Source organism: Leuciscus leuciscus (genome assembly GCF_965113295.1).
Source record: "Leuciscus leuciscus genome assembly, chromosome: 3".
NCBI classification, from domain to species: Eukaryota; Metazoa; Chordata; class Actinopteri; order Cypriniformes; family Leuciscidae; genus Leuciscus; species Leuciscus leuciscus.
In genome coordinates, this window is record NC_138727.1 from 47,627,146 (window position 1) to 47,644,731 (window position 17,586).

The 17,586-nt window shown below is 41.7% G+C and overlaps 1 protein-coding gene across 7 annotated transcripts in view; it reads left to right on the top strand.

The window, feature by feature from the left end:
- inpp4b (inositol polyphosphate-4-phosphatase type II B) overlaps positions 1 to 17,586 on the top strand; it is a 175,585-nt gene that overhangs the window by 43,263 nt on the left and 114,736 nt on the right. Inside the window, exon 1 of one of the 7 annotated variants that reach the window (XM_082164278.1) lies at positions 9,949 to 10,811. The exons of the other annotated variants lie outside the window; for them this stretch is intronic. The gene's annotated coding sequence lies outside the window, so the exon portion shown is untranslated. Of the gene's footprint in view, positions 1 to 9,948; positions 10,812 to 17,586 lie in introns of those variants that run through there. 7 annotated transcript variants of the gene reach the window in all.

Below are 17,586 nucleotides of genomic sequence, written 5' to 3' on the forward strand. Positions count from 1 at the left end.
TCGTCAATTTCTTTAAACGAAACAATTCAAAACGAAAAAAAAAAAGGCCACTCTCTGATTGTGTAATGATGTGCATTTCTCTCTATAGGCGCGTTCACTACAGAGATGGCGATCGTCAACTTCCATCTTTGCAGAAAAGTTGTATTAATAAAAATCAATGGACACGTGTCACCGGATTACAGAGGCACTTTTTGCTTGTTGCACGCACACAGATATTATGTTGAATAATGGTGGGCTCCGGCTCATAATAACAGTTAATGCCGTCGGCCTGACTCAGACACAACGTGCAGGGGTTGGGCTTGATTTTTTATTTATTTTTTGCCCGATCTGGCATTCAGTTTCTGAACGGTGTAGGCACAAGCCAACAGTTTGGTGACGCCGTCTGAGCCCATTATGTCATAATTTTTAATTAGTCACGGTAATACCGTATACCCCGGTAAAATAGGGAGGAGGTTTGACGGTATCAAAATTCGAATACCGCCCAAGCCTAACTGATATAGAGAATAACTCGTGTCGGAGTGACTTATGGTTAAACAGCAACATCACACACTAAAGAAAGTTGAACATGAAAAAAAGCATAATAGGTCCACTTTAAAAATGTCTTTTAGCATGAACTGAACTTGTCTAAAACTTATTTGCTACATGCTAATAATGTATGTTGCTATTGACTAGTCCAGTAACAAAGCTGCTTTAAGACAAGCATCCAAGTAGAGACCTGCGCGGGACACAATTTTCAGTCCCGCTCCCGCCCGCTCCCGCAGTGTTCAGTCCCGCTCCCGCCCGCTCCCGCAAAGATTTGTCATTTTTAGTCCCGCTCCCGCCCGCATCTGTGATATTATGTCCCGCTCCCGCCCGCAAATGCCCGCAAGACGGCAGGCAGGATGTATGTTCACTTTCTGTCTCACGAAAGGTCTTGGAAAAAAATGCGATTTGTGTCCGTTGTATGTTAACACCTTTTGGCATTTATCGCAACAGGCAAAAGGTAGTTGATTCCCCTCTCCATCATGCACAACCGAAAAAGACTGCCAAATGTCTGATTTGAGGTTTCGTGATTTTTTTTTTTTTTTTTTGTAAATGTGCCTTTCTTTAGAGAAGTACTTACATCTGAAGCGCTTAGGCCTATATCTGAAGCACTAGAGGTGCTCTTTTCCTCCTCCATGCTGTCTATTTTGAACTTGAAGCTTTCGAATTCGAACAGCGGGAAGGAATTGTCTCTAAACAAGTGTGCGTGAGATTAGGCCCCGCCCTACCCCAAACGACAACATCCAAGTTTAGGCTGCTTAAAACGTTTTTATTGCTGCCAAACAGAATCTCCCTCACAACTACAAATTATGTACGCTACTTTAATAATTTATATATTTTACTTTACACTCATATTTAATTTGCGGGAGTGCAGCGTATCATCCCCCCCCCGCCCGCACCCGCAAGTGCACCTTCATCATCCCGCCCGCTCCCGCAATGACCTTTCAAAATTTGTCCCGCGCCGCTCTGTTTTGCGTCGGGTCCCGCGGGTCCCGCGGGACTCCCGCGGGAGTGCAGGTCTCTACATCCAAGTAAGGGGGAATTATATATATATATATATTTTTTTTTTTAATGGGTGTCAATGGAGGAGAGGCTTCCTTACGCTGAATAAATTGATTTTGTGGGAAAATTGAATAATGTAATGAATCGATAGCCTGTCTGCTAATCTTCAATGCTGTTTTATAAGAGAAGTTACGGACAATTGTGCAACAGATGGGATTCAGTTTAAGGCACTTCTCCTTTATTTCTAGCAGTGATTGACTGTTGCACTACTCTGAATGAAATTCAATGAAGTCAAGGCTGTAATGTGATTGGTTATCATGGCACACATGATCAAAATTGACCATTACTCTTTCTCCACCGTAGAGTCACGGACTTTCGTATCCACCAATAATAAATCCAGCTCTTCCAGTAATGTACAACCAGGAAGGCAGTTTTCAGATCTTATCCCGTGATGCTTTGTTCACCTCACATGACCCTTGTCCCTTTCCTTCCAAATTGTCGTTAGATAAATAATGGGGTTATGTTAACCCTCGTCTTATTAGCACCTGACCAACCATTACTCAGCATGGCTTTGTTCACACACTCCTCTGTTTGTGTGTATCAGGAAGGAAGTGTGCTTTGAAGAATGAGTGTCTTTGGAAGTTCATCCAGGTCACCAGAGAATTTCAGGAAGAAAGTGTTTAGAGACATCTGGAGGCTCATTTATAAAACGCATGTACGATCAGATCTGACAGGGAGCTTGAGAGGAGAATTTAATACGGCCGTATTTCAATTATGCACGCGTCACATAAACACCTTGTTTTGAGTCTCTCCTGTAGGTGAATGTTTATGCATATCTTTGAGATATGCGAGATAACCGCCAGCAGGGATATGTCAAGCTCGAGGAGGAGAGAGAATCATTTATAACCTTAAATGAAATGAACATAAATCAGCATGCAGATGAATGTCTTTAGAAGGGTTGCTGGCCTACATTTCCCTATTCATCCTTTAGCCTCTCGTCTGCTATTGTTGAAATGAAGATGAATGATTTGATTAAATCAGTCTGCTAAATGCAGTGTAATAAATGCCAAGAGCAAACAGAACACAGCACAGGGAAGAAAACATTGATGTCTTTGTTTGTTCTGGATTTATTTGCTTGTATACGCTATACAGGAATATTACACTACATCGGAACCGATATTTGGAATAAATGTTTAACAGGAATATGGACTGTGATTGGAAAATATGCATTTATAATGTGCATTTAATCACTGATTAAAAGTTTTTGCATGCATTTTTTTATTGCATTCTGTATCGGTGGAGTGATTAATTTTTTTTCGATTATTAAACATTTGTATTCAGACATTTTTAAAATTCTTCAAATTGGTCTAATTGGAAGCTTTACAGTAAGGTTCAGTTTGTAAATTGCATTAGGGCTTATATGAACTAACAATGAACATTAATTATCTTTTACTGTTATATTTGTACTTTTAAATACTTTGTTAATGTTACATTTAGTTGTACAGTCGATACAATCGATACAATACTTTTTAACATTTCAAGTTATGAACAAATGTGAAGTAACAATAAACAAAATCAAATGCATAAAAAGATGTTAAGAATCATTATTATTAGTACTAGTTTAATAATAACAGATTTTTATTTTACATTAATAAATGCTATAAAAAGTTTTTTTGTTCATGATACCAAAAGCATTAACTAATGTCAAAAATGATACCATATATATATATATATATATATATATATATATATAGATAGATAGATAGATAGATAGATGTGTGTGTGTATATGTGTATATATATATATAGATGTATAGATATAGATATAGATATAGATATATATAGATATAGATATGTATATATATATGTGTATCACATCAGATCACCAAACATATTTACTCCCCACACATTGAGTGTTTTTTATAGCAGTGTCTCTCTTTCTTTTCCACCCTCAATAAACTACCTCTTTCCATAGACCATAAACCGGGTGTAAACAAGACGCTGGTTCTGTTATGTGCTGCGCTCAGTATAATTTCATTGCTTTGCCGACACTGGCCAGAATTAGACCCTAACTTGGTGATTTTTAAGCCCTCATAAAACCCATGATGGGTGAGAGTTGATCTGGTGGTTCTTGGTTTAGAGACCTTTGACATGTCTGGCACTTTTCAAATGATCCCCCCTAAATGAAAGTTTCCTCCTTTTGAAAAATTGATAAGCCTGTTTATTTTTCAGGTCCTGAACTATGATTATATTATTTAAGGTTACTTAAGGTTTCATTATGTGTATTTAACAGTCGTTTCTGCTGCTCGTGACCCCATCAGAACAGACCTGGCCCCATTTTTATTTGAGCAACGCTGCATTAGACCTAATGAATTATCTAAATGCTGCACATAATTGTATTTCTGTTCGGTTGCCGCTAATGTGTTTCAGGTCTTATAGAAACTAAATTATGTGAAATCAACATAGTCAAAATGAATGTCATTTCCTGAATAAATCAGCTGTGATGTAATTTTGACTTTTTAATTTTGTCTGTGATGTATGTTTGACTTTGAAAGACTTTGACATGCTCAGCTCTTTCTCAGCAAGTTCATGAGAAACACCTTTAAACAATCTTAAAACAATAAAAGAATACCGTCTGATCGAAATATGTTCTTTCAAGACGGTGCTGTATTGCTATTACTCAACATTCGGGTCAAGGATTGTTCCCTATCACCCAGTGTTAAACTTGTGCAGTCAGTTCAGCCTGAATCTAAAGGCTTCTTCCAATTTAGTTTTGTAGGTAGTTTCAGTCTTAGTTGGTCTATACGTGGTTTTTAACATTGTGCTTATAAATTCAATTTGAAAATGTAAGATCGACTTTAATAAAATGTTCAGCATTCCAAATGGAACTACAGTGATGATGTCATTGTGACATTTGCATTCTGAATTGCATTTATTTGCATGATGAACTGTGATTAGTTTTTTTATTTTTTTATTTAAAGTGTACATTAACCGATTTTCAACCTGCTTTGTATTCTTACAATGTCGGAAGTACTGTATATGTAAATGAACAATGTTTACTTGTTCTCTGTGTTACCTAAACTGAGAAATTCATGTTTATTTGTCAGCAATCATCCGGCCGACTTTTGACAGCTCCAGGGCATCCGTGAAAACTACGGATTTATTATACTTCCGCGTTTATTGGAATCGGTCGGATCATCAGAGGGTTATTAACAGAACAGTTACTGTAAGGGTAGGGTTATCGCTGAAAATCGTATCGTACTCTGTCTACTCTTTAAATAGCATTATGGTAAAAATGGAAAACTATGACAGCATCTTTCTTACATGGACATGGAGGTTTTATAGATTTTCCATCACAGCTTTCTCTCCATATTTACGACTCTTTGCAATGTTTACTCTTTTAATTCTTGCACCCGGGAACATTACAAGTCGACACCATTATGACTAGAAGTTTGCTTAGAGGTGTTTCCTACTGAAGCAAGGCGGTATTTGACTCTGCTCAGGCGTACCCATAGCAGACGGGTGGGAGTGGCCTTGGATGGCAACATGCCCAGTGCATTATGGGTGTTGAAGTTTTCCTATTGGGCAAAAGGGAAGACATAAGCATTTTTTTTCTATTCAAGTAGCACCGATTATAAAAAATCTCCTTTCTACGGCAAAGGCAGCCAAGTTTTATTGAAAGCCCATTTTGCCAGCAGTGAATAAACCCTTTAACATCTGCAAAGCCGCTCAAAATCATTGTCTTGATTCTCATGTCAAACCAGCTCTGATGCAGCATTTTGCTTAGGCCTGAAACATAAACTTATTGGTAACACTTACTATAAGCTATCATTTGTTAACAACATCAGTTAATTTCAACATTTACTAATGCATTTAAAACAAATTTACTTTGCAGAACTGTGAACTAACCTGAACAAACAATGAACCGTTGTATTTTTATTAACTAACATTAACAAAAAGGTAAAAATGTGTTGCTCACTGTTAGTTTATATTAGTTAATACATTTACAAATGAGACCTTATTGTAAAGTGCTACCAACCTATTTAAAACTTTGCAGACACAGCCGTTTCGTTCAGGAAATGCATATCTTGTTTCAGTCTGAGCTGAATGTGGGATTTGTAATTCGGTAATCCTAAACTCGAACTGGTTTAAGCTCTGAACACTGTGGCAAGCAAGTGTATGTATATTTGTGCTCTGTATACTGAGATTAATCTGAGAACTACTTAACTCTTTTCCCTGGCTTCTACTAGTCTGCCTATCACAGCACTGCAGCATCACACACACACACACACACACACACACACACACACACACACACACACACACACACACACACACACACACACACACACACACACACACACACACACACACACACACACACACACATACTTAAGGCCAGGCTTATTGCCACGGTGATGGAAAAGCCATCAAGTATCTGATCCAGTGAAATACAGAGCCCAGCAAAAAAAGGGATAGGTGCCGCCGTGCTAGAGGAATACTGACACGTCACACTTTACTTCTGATGCTGCAGTGTGTGTGTGTGTGTGTGTGTGTGGCTTGCTCATCTCCCTGCCAGGTTTATCTGCTGCTAGTCACCACTTGTTACACATTGCAAGCACACGAGCATGCACTGAGGAGGTAATCTCCATGCCTGGATGCCAGCAGAGGGCCGTTGCTCTGGTTGGGTTTGATGTTTCGGGGTTTCATGCGGCTGATTCCAGCCCTAGCAGAAGTGTTGAGTTTTGTGCTGTGTTATCGGACACTGGCATGTGTTACTTACTGGGTGGATTTCACTTGACCTCAGTGTCATTTAGTGCCGGTTTTCATGCTGCATGGATTGCAATCGAGCTCGAACTATAATGAACTATAATGCATGAGCACAAATTCACATGTGCACAGTTCTAGTTGTGGCCTTAAAAAAAACTTTCATGTTTGAGGCTGTGGTTTCAAAACCAGCATTTGAAGTCAACGTATGCACGCTTCTGGTGCCGAAATATAGGCAGAAAAATTATTTTGCATTCATTATTTTGGTAGGCACTCAGTATCGCCTCGATCTTTTGCAGAGACGATCATCCCATAATGCACTGCAAAGAGCTCAGTAAAAAGTCCATTCAAGATGGTTGTCCATTCAAAAACTCATATTAATGTTAAGATATTTAAGATAAAAAAAAAAACATGAATACATTTGGAATAATATTTAATAGTAGGCCTACTTTTCATGTTTTTTAGTATAGTTACTTTAAAAAAAATTGTTTTACTTAAATATATTCAAATATGCACAATATTAAAATACAACAATTTATTTATGAATAAATAAATCATATTTATTTAACTAATATTATATTTTAATTAGATTAGATATTTTTACACCACTCTCTTGAATCTGACCATTCAGAAATTTCTGTATAATGACTGTGTAATTGCATATTTTTTTACTTTTGGTTTGACCCTTTAAGGCATTATATTGTAATAATCACCTGTTGTTGGTACACCGAATCATATTGATTATTCATTGAATCATTCATATTAATAAACATGAAATATGACTAAATAACTGGGCTGTGTATTTTTACACTTATTGGTGTGTTGTTAGCTAATACCAATCTAGGTTTCAGAGCAGCAGAGTCTGTAAGTGCACCATAGACGCAGCTGTCATGCTTAATGAGTTTCCGTTCATAACAGTTTCAAAGCGCATGGATTACACGGTTAACAAACAGACCTGTTTATTGAGGTGAGAGAGCAGGCATCCGCCGATCCCGCTTTGACATTTAAGCCCACGGCGGGCACACTGTCAGAGGAGCGCCTCCATTTTTCATTGCTCTGACATTTTTCTCATTGTTAGTCTGGCGGTATTAGACAGAGCTCCTCCACGCTGAGTTAAAATGGCTGACAGAGAAAGTGGGCTCTGACACCGGAGGGACGGGGATGAGCTCGGCTTGTCACCGTCTCACACGTGGGCAGAGTTCGAGGAGCTGCTTACAGTTTTAATGACCACCAAACGAGACGCCTTTGGTCGACAGCGTGGCACGCGCGTTCAAGTCAGCAGTGTTTTTGGGGAAGGAATAAGCTGTTTCATCTCTGACAGGGACGTGGGGCGAGCGGATTATGATGGAAGCTAACGGGCAATCGGGCCTCTAATCATCATTTTAGAAGCAGCAGTGTTTACAGGAACAACCATTACACGCTTGATTGCATGTTACACTACTGCAAATGAACGGTTTTCATAGGTTCTGTGTAAAAAGTTCCCACGTTTATGGAAAGGCTAGAAATATTAGGGAATTTAAAAGAACTGTGTTAAAGCAATGAAAATATTTATGCGAAATGTAAACCATAATAAGTATTTGGATGCTTTTTGACACTCAAGTCGCTCTAAAAAGCCTCTTGTGCTCTTTTTCGTGGCGGTCAAAACATTTGTACTATGTTTTAGTTCTATAATGTTTTTTATTTCATATTTTGCATTCTAGGGGATTTAATGGTACTAAATTATATGTATTGAATGGTTATCCATTTATTCTCGGAAAATTAATTTTCCAACTTAAACTGTCGCAAATCTTGAATGCTTTGGAGCAGAAGTCGTCGTCACTTGGAATATTATTGCTGAAGTGAAACAAGTTTCAAAAAGTGACCTTGAAAAAAGTTTTACAATTTTATGTTTATTGTTATGAAAAAGGCACAAAAATACTTTTTTCAATTTTGAAATGAAAAATTTATTTTCCAATTCACGTTTTACTCTAAAACTGTGAGAAAATCTAAACAAGTTGTGTTCCAAATTTGAGGTTGATATCACAAAAAATGAGCTTTCAGTAAGACTTTGTTTGGGCGCAGTACTAAACGTTTCCACTAGATTAAATTTATTTCCCATTTATTTCCAATGCGCGAACAATACAATAGTGTGACTATTTTAAAAAAATGTTCAGGACCATTTAACTTTTTCGAATCATGTCCATGATATTGTGTGTGTGTGTGAACTTTTAGTTTTCGTACCATTCAGATGAGATAATTACTGAAGAGAACCAGTTAATAGGGGTGGGGTGTTTTGGTCTATTGAAATGATATTCATACATCATCATTGTCCAAGTGCCCAAATACGTTTTGGGGCCAAAAAAGGTGATGATCAAGATGCACACTTTCATTAGAAGAGTAGTTGTTTCTGCAGTGTTGTTTTAGTCATGTAGCTTCAGTGTGTTGCCTGCGGATTAGTGGCAGTTGTCGGAGGACATCCCTGTTGCAGTGCTGGGATTGCATCAGCTCTGATGAATCTAATCCCAGTGACTTTCAGGAGCGAGCGGGCGGAATGCTAACAGCCCAGACTGTCAATATCAATGCCTCGCATCAACATCTCTCATCCTCTCATCCTCTCTGCCCACAGCCCTCCGGCCTGCCGATCACACTCTGAGCTCCAGTGTCCATGTTTTCTGTTTGACTGGGCGTATGACGGGCTCCACGCGAGCTGAACAACTCTTCATGTACTAGTAAAAGAACCAATCGCATAAAACTTGTCAAGAACTCTTTTGGAGTGACATTTTACCCCGAAATAAATGTCTCATACTATTTTAAATACTATTTCAATTATATTTTATGCTTTTATTATTAGTAGTACTATTAGGACTATCAAGATTTTTGCATTATTATTATTATTATTATTATTAGGACTATCAAGATTTTTAGCATTTTCATGACACACTGAATTTCCCCCATATCCTCATTACTTTAATGTAATAAATGAATTATAAATAAATAAATAAAAGTATATTGTTGATATTGTATTAATTTGAGGAGGAAATATAATTAATTAATGTCAAAAGCATCTTAATTGTCTTAAATAATGGTCCTAAAAGGCTTAACTTATATAAATGTATAGTTTCTTATGTTTTATTTTGGTATTTTGGGCCTAAATAGAACCTGGACATCATAAGATTAACTTTTTTCGATTTTTTTTTTTTGCATACAATAAAAAATTCTGTGAACAGTTTCTCATTTATGTTGGTAAACGTGTCTGGATTTTGTATAATTTTTACCACTTTCCCGGCTAACAAGGCAAGATTCTCTCAAAGTTATGAACAAATAATCTTCCAGTAACGTTAATAGAACGTTTTTTAAATGTTACCACTCGTTTCGGAATGTTCCGAGAACATTCTAAAGTAACTCTCCTATAATGTTTGCAGAATGATCAAATACAATGTTCCTTTAACGTTCGATCGTATCAATAAGTATTATAATTACATAAAGTTTCTGAAAGTTTCATACCCTGTTTGAAGCAGATCCCTTATTAATTTCTTATGGTTTTAACAACAGACAGTACTAGACGATTGTGCAAAAACAATCTAGCTACTGTTAATTTGTTTGAAAGTCTGGTTAACATGAGATGATATTTCTTTAGTAGGAGGAGTAGTAGTCTTTCCATCACACCTAGTGTCTTGAATGCTTCATTATGTATGTGTGGGTGAGGTGTAAAATATTAATGCTTTGGTTTGAGGCATTCTTCACAGACACTAAAGCCTTTTAGAGTTTCTAAACTCTATGTCCCCGACCCGAGCGTCTCAAGCCTTGTTGATAAGACGGAGAGCTTACCTTTTAGCTGTTTCCGTCCAGCCCCACACAACAGGGTATTTATAGTCTCTGCTGCCTTTTGCTCACATTGCTCTGCAGGAAGCTTGACATTTTGACTGGCCTGAGATACTTTCACATTCACGACCACAGGGCAGGACCTTCAGCTGTGAAGGTGAGCTGGGGTTTTTTTTTGCATCTTAAGAGCCGAGCAGGGATGTAGTGCTGGTGGTCTCAGGTTTGGGTGAGATTTTGACGTTTTTTAGCCTTGTAACGGACTTTTTAGATGTTTTCGTGTGGTCTGAGGGAGCTTGTCTGCCGAGTCTATTGTGAACTTGCTGAGCTGTTGGAATAAGTAACTTGTGAAAACACATTTTCCACAGTGCTGACAAACTGTGAAGAGAAACATGTCTTTTCTCAAGGGAACTGCAGAAACATGCAGTGATGAGTCAGGGTTTGTCAGTGATGTTTCAAAGTCACTGATGGTGATGTGGGCGTGGCAACTTACACCTTATGCAAATTAATAAGTGATGTGTCGACTACCGATAGGCTTTTTGAGCTGTTATTATTTACTGTACACTCCACCACTGAAACACTTTTGAAATTGTGATCGCTTTGTTCACATATAGCGGCAAAACATTTCCGGCAATGATCTCATTCCTAAAGCCAGCAAACTGTGGGATCTGATCTGTGAGCATTTTGACTGCGGTCCTATTCACACTCGACCTGCTAACAACTGTATGTATGAAATGGTTATCAAACATTTTTGAATATTATTTTTGTTTTTAATTTTTGATTTTATTCAAAATTGTATATTATTATTTGTTTTATTATATAACACCAGTTATATTAATATTATTTTAATGTTGTTGACTGATTTTTGTTTGCATTTTTTACATTTTATTTCATATTAGTATTATGTTTTTTTTAATGCATCACAGCATTTATATAAATATTGTTATTTTAAGGTTATCAACTGAAATGTTTTATATGACCATTTTTATATTTTATTTTATATTATTATAATATATCACACAAATTATGTTAAAATTATTATTTTAAAGTTATCGACTGCTATTTTTATATTTGATTCTATATTTAAAATTTTAAATGTTAAATTTTTTATAGGCTATATCACACCAATTACATTTATATCACTATTTTAAGATTATCTACTGATAGTTTTTTTTAATTATCATACCAATCATATTTATTTTCAAATGTTTGAACATAGAAATGCAAAAACTATTAATAAAAAATAAAAAAATTAACTCTGAACTGCTCAAGCAGAAAAGCAAAAGTATGAGTAAAAATAAGGGTCAAACCAATTATCATTTTAATTATTTTGTGGGGGCCTGTCAGACATTTCACATCTCTAGAAGCACTCGACCCTTTTGAATATTTTAAAATATTTAATATCAATATTTTGTAGTTTTCATCTACCAATAAGACTGAATCACTCTCTGCTTGGATTTTACAGATTTTTCCTCAGATTTGCCCGACAAAATTGAGAAAATGTAAGAAAAAAAAAAGTAATCAGATTACATCTGCGCCTCCTCATGAGCCCATTCACAGCTCGCTTTTGAACGCATTATTTCATAACGAAATAACTGAATATAACAGAATTAGCAGGCACAGGGAACGTGCGAATCTAGTTGATAATAGAGCACAATTACTGCGCTGGATTGTGATGAGGTCAATGACTGGCTTCCTGTTTTCTGCTCCAGTGACTGGCTCTCTCATTCGATTGCCATTGATTGGAGCTTGCCTCACAAAATGCCTTTGCAAATTGACTCACAACCACAAGCAGGGCGTACATAATGAACCTTTATGGAAATGAAAGACTGCACCAAACACAGCCTCGATTCACAAGCCTCGGTAGAAGCTGTGCGACATAAGATCCTCAAAGAGAGCGGATTTTATTGCTGGGGGAGTTTAATCTCTAAATGTTTACCTGAATTCACAAGTTTATACATTTCATTTTGGCATTCAGTGGGCGAATCTCATGAAAACATGTCCAGGTCACATTTCACCTCAATATTTAAACACAAAAAGAAAGGAATTATAATATATTGTATAAAGAAAATACATTTAAAACTGTATTTTATTTATTTATTTATCAAAGCTTGTTTTCAATCTAATTTCTGTTGAGCGATGAATTAAAACATTTAATACTTCATTATTACTTTAAGTCATTAGTTATTAGGGCTTTGACTCCGAACTTCGTTATTCGAATTGAATTCAAATATTTTTTTAAATAATGTTATTCGAACGAATATTAGGCAGCCTTTAATATTCGAACCTGTTATGGGCATTATTTTTGGTAAATGTGTTTGCTTGTAAACATTGTTTTCTACTCAGATTCCGAGGCTTTTTCACGCCTGGTGAAGTTGTGAATCGCGAGCTCATTAGCAAGGCTATTGTTGGTCATCTGGATTCCTGTAGGTGACGTTACGCCCGTTTCGCACATACTCCGTATGCGGTGCTTATTTTTTCCCATACCCATGTTCAGGTAAGAGCTTTCACACTGCACGCGGTTGCAGTCCGTCGATCCGTTCCAGGAGCGGTGCGTATACAGCAGTGCAGAGATCGTTTCCGCACCGAGTCTATTTCTGCTGCGCTGCAAACGCTGAATTAAAGTGACAGCGCATGTTTCGTGGTCAAAATGAACACAGATTGACCTGAAAATGTAGTAATTTCACAATAAATGCATTTAATTAAATAAAATGTAGTAATCTCACCATAAATGTATTTAATTAAATAAATAAATAAATCACAGTCATCTTTTTTACTTTAAGAGCAAGGAAAACTTTAAAAGTATACGTAAAAATACTTTTACGTAAAGCAAGGAAAACGTCTCGGGTTACGACTGTAACCCTTGTTCCCCGAGAAGGGAACGAGACACTGCGTCGTCGTCGTGACGACACTATGGGAACGCCCTCAGCGTAACGCATCTGAAGCATGAATGAAATCTGTCCAATCCTGATTGGTGCTGCGTCATGACGTAGTAGATGACGGCATAACCGGAAGATACAAAGGGACGCCGGCACAAACACACGTTAGCTCCTTTGCGATGAAGCACGCGCTCTGCCCGTGATAGGTGTGGCGACGAGACGCAGTGTCTCGTTCCCTTCTCGGGGAACAAGGGTTACAGTCGTAACCCGAGACGTTCCCCTTCGAGGGAACTCGCACTGCGTCGTCGTCGTGACGACACTATGGGAACGCAATGCCCACTATGCCACACCGTAAGCACGCCACCCTAGTGTGAAGCTGGGAGACCAGGCACACTTAGGACGCGATCACTCTGGCGCCAGGCGTCACAGGGAGTTGCAGACTATAAAATCTTATGAAGGTGTGTGGAGTGGCCCACCCAGCCGCTTCGCAAATATCTTGAAGCGAGGCTCCAGAAAGGAGGGCTACCGAGGAGGCCATGCTCCTGGTAGAATGAGCCCTCACAGCTATAGGTGAAGGCAGACTGCGCACCTGATAAGCCATGGCTATAGCCTGAACAATCCAATTACTGATTGTCTGCTTGGATGCAGGCAGCCCTTTCTTGGGTGAACCAAAGCACACCAACAACTGGTCTGACTTCCTCCACTGAGAGGACCTCTCAAGGTACACTCTCAGGGCTCTGACCGGGCAGAGCAGGGGAAGTCTCCCCTCTTCCGCCGTCACGTGAGGTGGAGGATGGAATGCCTGAAGAACCACTGACCGTGCCACATTAAATGGCACCTTGGGCACATAGCCCGGTCTAGGGTGTAAGATGGCCTTAACTCCGCCAGGGGCAAACTTCAGGCAAGTTGGCATTATAGCCAAGGCCTGGAGATCCCCCACTCTCCTCAGAGAGGTGATAGCAAGGAGAAAGGCCACCTTAAGGGTCAGGTTCTTTGCCTCAGCCGACTCCAGTGGCTCGAAGGGGGCCTCAGCCAACCCTTCAAGTACCACCGCCAGGTCCCAGGTTGGAACTCTGGAGCGAGCCGCAGGCCTCATCCTCCGAGCCCCACGGAGGAAACGTACAACCAGATGGTGCTTCCCCAAAGGCCCCTCACCTATAGGCGAGTGGAAAGCCGCAATGGCAGCCACATACACCTTAAGTGTGGACGGGGTAAGACCGGCGGAGAAACGATCTTGGAGGAACTCCAGCACTGAAGCCACTGGGCAGTTAACTGGGTCCACCTCACGCTCTCTACACCAAGTGGAAAACACATTCCACTTCAGGCTGTACAGTCTCCTGGTAGAAGGAGCCCTGGAGCTGAGTAGGGTCTCGACAACATCTGCTGACAGGCCAGCCTCTAGGTACCGAGCCCCCTCAGGGGCCAGACCCAGAGGTTCCACAGCTCTGGCCGGGGGTGAAATATTGTGCCCCCTGCCTGCGACAGCAGATCTCTCCTCAGAGGGACCTGCCACGGAAGGCCGTCCAGCAGTGCTACAATGTCCGAGAACCATACTCGGGTCGGCCAGCGGGGTGCTACTAAAAGTAGGCTGATCCCCTCCCGGCGGACTCGCTCCAAGACTCCCGGGAGCAGAACGATCGGGGGAAATGCGTACAGACGCAGCCTTGGCCACGTCTGCATCATGGCGTCCAGCCCCAGCGGAGCTGGATGCCTGAGAGAGAACCACAGTGGACAGTGGGACGTCTCTTGAGACGCGAACAGATCCACTTCCACTGGGCCGAATCTCACGCACATGGCTTCCACCACCTCTGGGTGGAGTCGCCACTCCCCGGGCCTCAGCCCCCGCCTCGACAGGACGTCTGTTCCCTGATTTTGGTCCCCGGGGACGTACATCGCTCTGAGAGACGACAGTTTCCCCTGGGACCACAGAAGGATCTGGTGTGCCAGTCTGCATAGAGGGCGCGACCTCAGACCCCCCTGATGATTCAGATACGCGACTACAGAAGTGTTGTCCGAGCGTATCAGGACATGGTGGCCGCGGAAGTCTGGGAAAAAGCTCCTCAGAGCTTTGTAGACCGCCAGCATTTCCAGGCAGTTGATGTGCCAGGAAGAATGCCGGGTCTCCCACAGACCTCTCGCAAAGCGGCCGTCCATGACCGCGCCCCAACCAAGTGAGGGAGGCATCTGTTGAAACGGTTTTCCGGCAACATGATGCTCCCAGCACCGGTCCCTGGGACAGGAACCAAGGTTTCCTCCATATGACGAGAGAACGAAGGCATTTGCGCGTTACCCTGATCATACGGAACGGATTTCCCCTCGGGGAAAACCCCTTGGCTCTCAACCACCACTGTAGGGGTCTCATGTGTAGCAGGCCAAAGGTATGACGTTGGACGCTGCTGCCATGAGCCCCAGCAGTCTCTGAAACTGCTTCACAGTGAGGTTGTGGCCTAGCTTCACTCTGGAGACCATCGCCCGTATGAATTCCACCCGTGCAGGAGACATTTGTGCCCGCATCGTCGTGGAGTCCCATACCACTCCCAGGAACATAGTCCTCTGGGAGGGCGTCAACACGCTTTTCTTTGTGTTGAGTCTCAGCCCCAAGCACCTGATATGGGCTAGAACGACATCTCGATGCCGAACTGCCATATCGTACGACTTGGCTAATATTAGCCAGTCGTCGATGTAATTGAGTACACGAATGCCCTGGAGTCTCAGCGGAGCCAGCGCTGCATCCATGCACTTGGTGAAGGTGCAAGGGGAAAGAGCTAGGCCAAAGGGAAGAACCCGATATTGGTACGCTTCGCCCCCGAAAGCGAACCTCAGGAACTTCCTGTGACATGGAAGGATGGAAATATGGAAGTATGCGTCCTTCAGATCTATCGTGACGAACCAGTCCTCGAACTGGATCTGACTCACGATGGCTGGAATTGTGAGCATCTTGAACCTGAATCTCCTCAGAGAACGATTCAAGTGCCTGAGATCTATTATTGGACGCAACCCCCCATCCTTCTTGGGAACTATGAAGTACCGGCTGTAGAACCCGGACTCCCTGTCTGGCAGAGGAACACGTTCTATGGCCTCCTTGACCAACAGGGATTGAACTTCCTGTTCCATAATCCGAACCTGCTCTGAGCCGACCACAGTCCAGACCACCCCGTTGAACTTCGGGGGAGGGGAGCTGAACTGCAGTCTGTAACCCAGCTCTACAGTACGCAGGGCCCACGCAGATATATTCGGAAGCATGACCATGCGCCGAGATAATCTACTAAGGGAACCAGCCTCTCAAGGCTGGCCTCGGGTGTCAACCGAGCCTCATTCCCGACCCCCTGAAGCGGCTGACCGGCAGGGAGCAGTCGAGAATGATTTTCGGTGTGCGGACGCGTTCGCTGCCCAGCCGCAGGTCTTTCTAGAGGCGGCTGGAGCGGCGTGCGTGCGCGGGAAATCAGTGTGGCCCGAAGCGTACTGGACGGCGGGAACACAGCACTGATTTCCTGAGAGCTCCGGGGGGAGGCGACCTCGATCGCTCCACCCCGGGGGGGACAGCTCTGAGTGGTCCGGCCGCAGCTAGGACCACCTGGCAGAAGCCTTCTTTGCCTAAAGGACGGTCCTCAGATCGACCTTAGGCTCAGAAGGCTTGCCGCAAGAGCGCCGTCTCCTTTGCCAGGCTCCCTCGGGAGGGGCGCGGGAGGCGACACTCTTTTTGCACCTGTCGGTGCGAGGCTCAACATTTTAATTCCTCAAAATTAAATGCAGCCAAAAACACTAGATAAGTGAAACGGTGGTAGGCTGAATTAAAATATATAACTTCTCAAAGTCAGATAATATTCCATCATTTTAATTCCATTAAGAATTAAATGCAGCCATAATCACCAGACAATACTGTTTGTTTAGTTTAATATTTATTTAAACGGTTTCGTAATCTACGTGCTGCCTCGGCAACGCGAGATTCGAGCCGTCGGTCACAATATATCGGCTTTCATCCCTCGAGAAGAAAGTCAACAATTGCGAGGTTGAAACATCCGACAGCGCACGGCTTTTTTCTATGCACGCGCGCCGAGATATTTCTCAATGAACACTGCCAGCCCCCTCAGGAGCTGACTGTGAATGCCTCGCACCCAAACAGTATTATTTCACAGATCGTGTGTGTCCCTTTTATAGCAGACTCGTAATCTACGCGCTGCCTCGGCAAATGCGAGATTCGAGTCGTTCACAATATATTTGGCTTTCATCTCTCGAGAAGAAAGCCAACGGGCGCGAGGCTGAAACACCCGGAACGCACGGCTGTGTGCGTCAAGATATTTCTCAATGAACACACAGCCAGCACCCTCAGGAGCTGACTGTGCATGCCTCGCACCCACACAGAATCTTTAATGCAGAATAGCCCCGTAATCTACGCGCTGCCTCGGCAAGCGCGAGACCCGAGCTATAGATTCTGTATTGCAATGCAGACATAATCTACGCGCTGCCTCGGCAAACGCGAGATCAGTCACAGAATCTTTATTGCAGAGTAGACCCGTAATCTACGCGCTGCCTCGGCAAACGCGAGATCCGAACCACTAGATTCTATATTGCAATGCAGACGTTATTTGGGACAATTCTTATAGGACAAACAACACCAA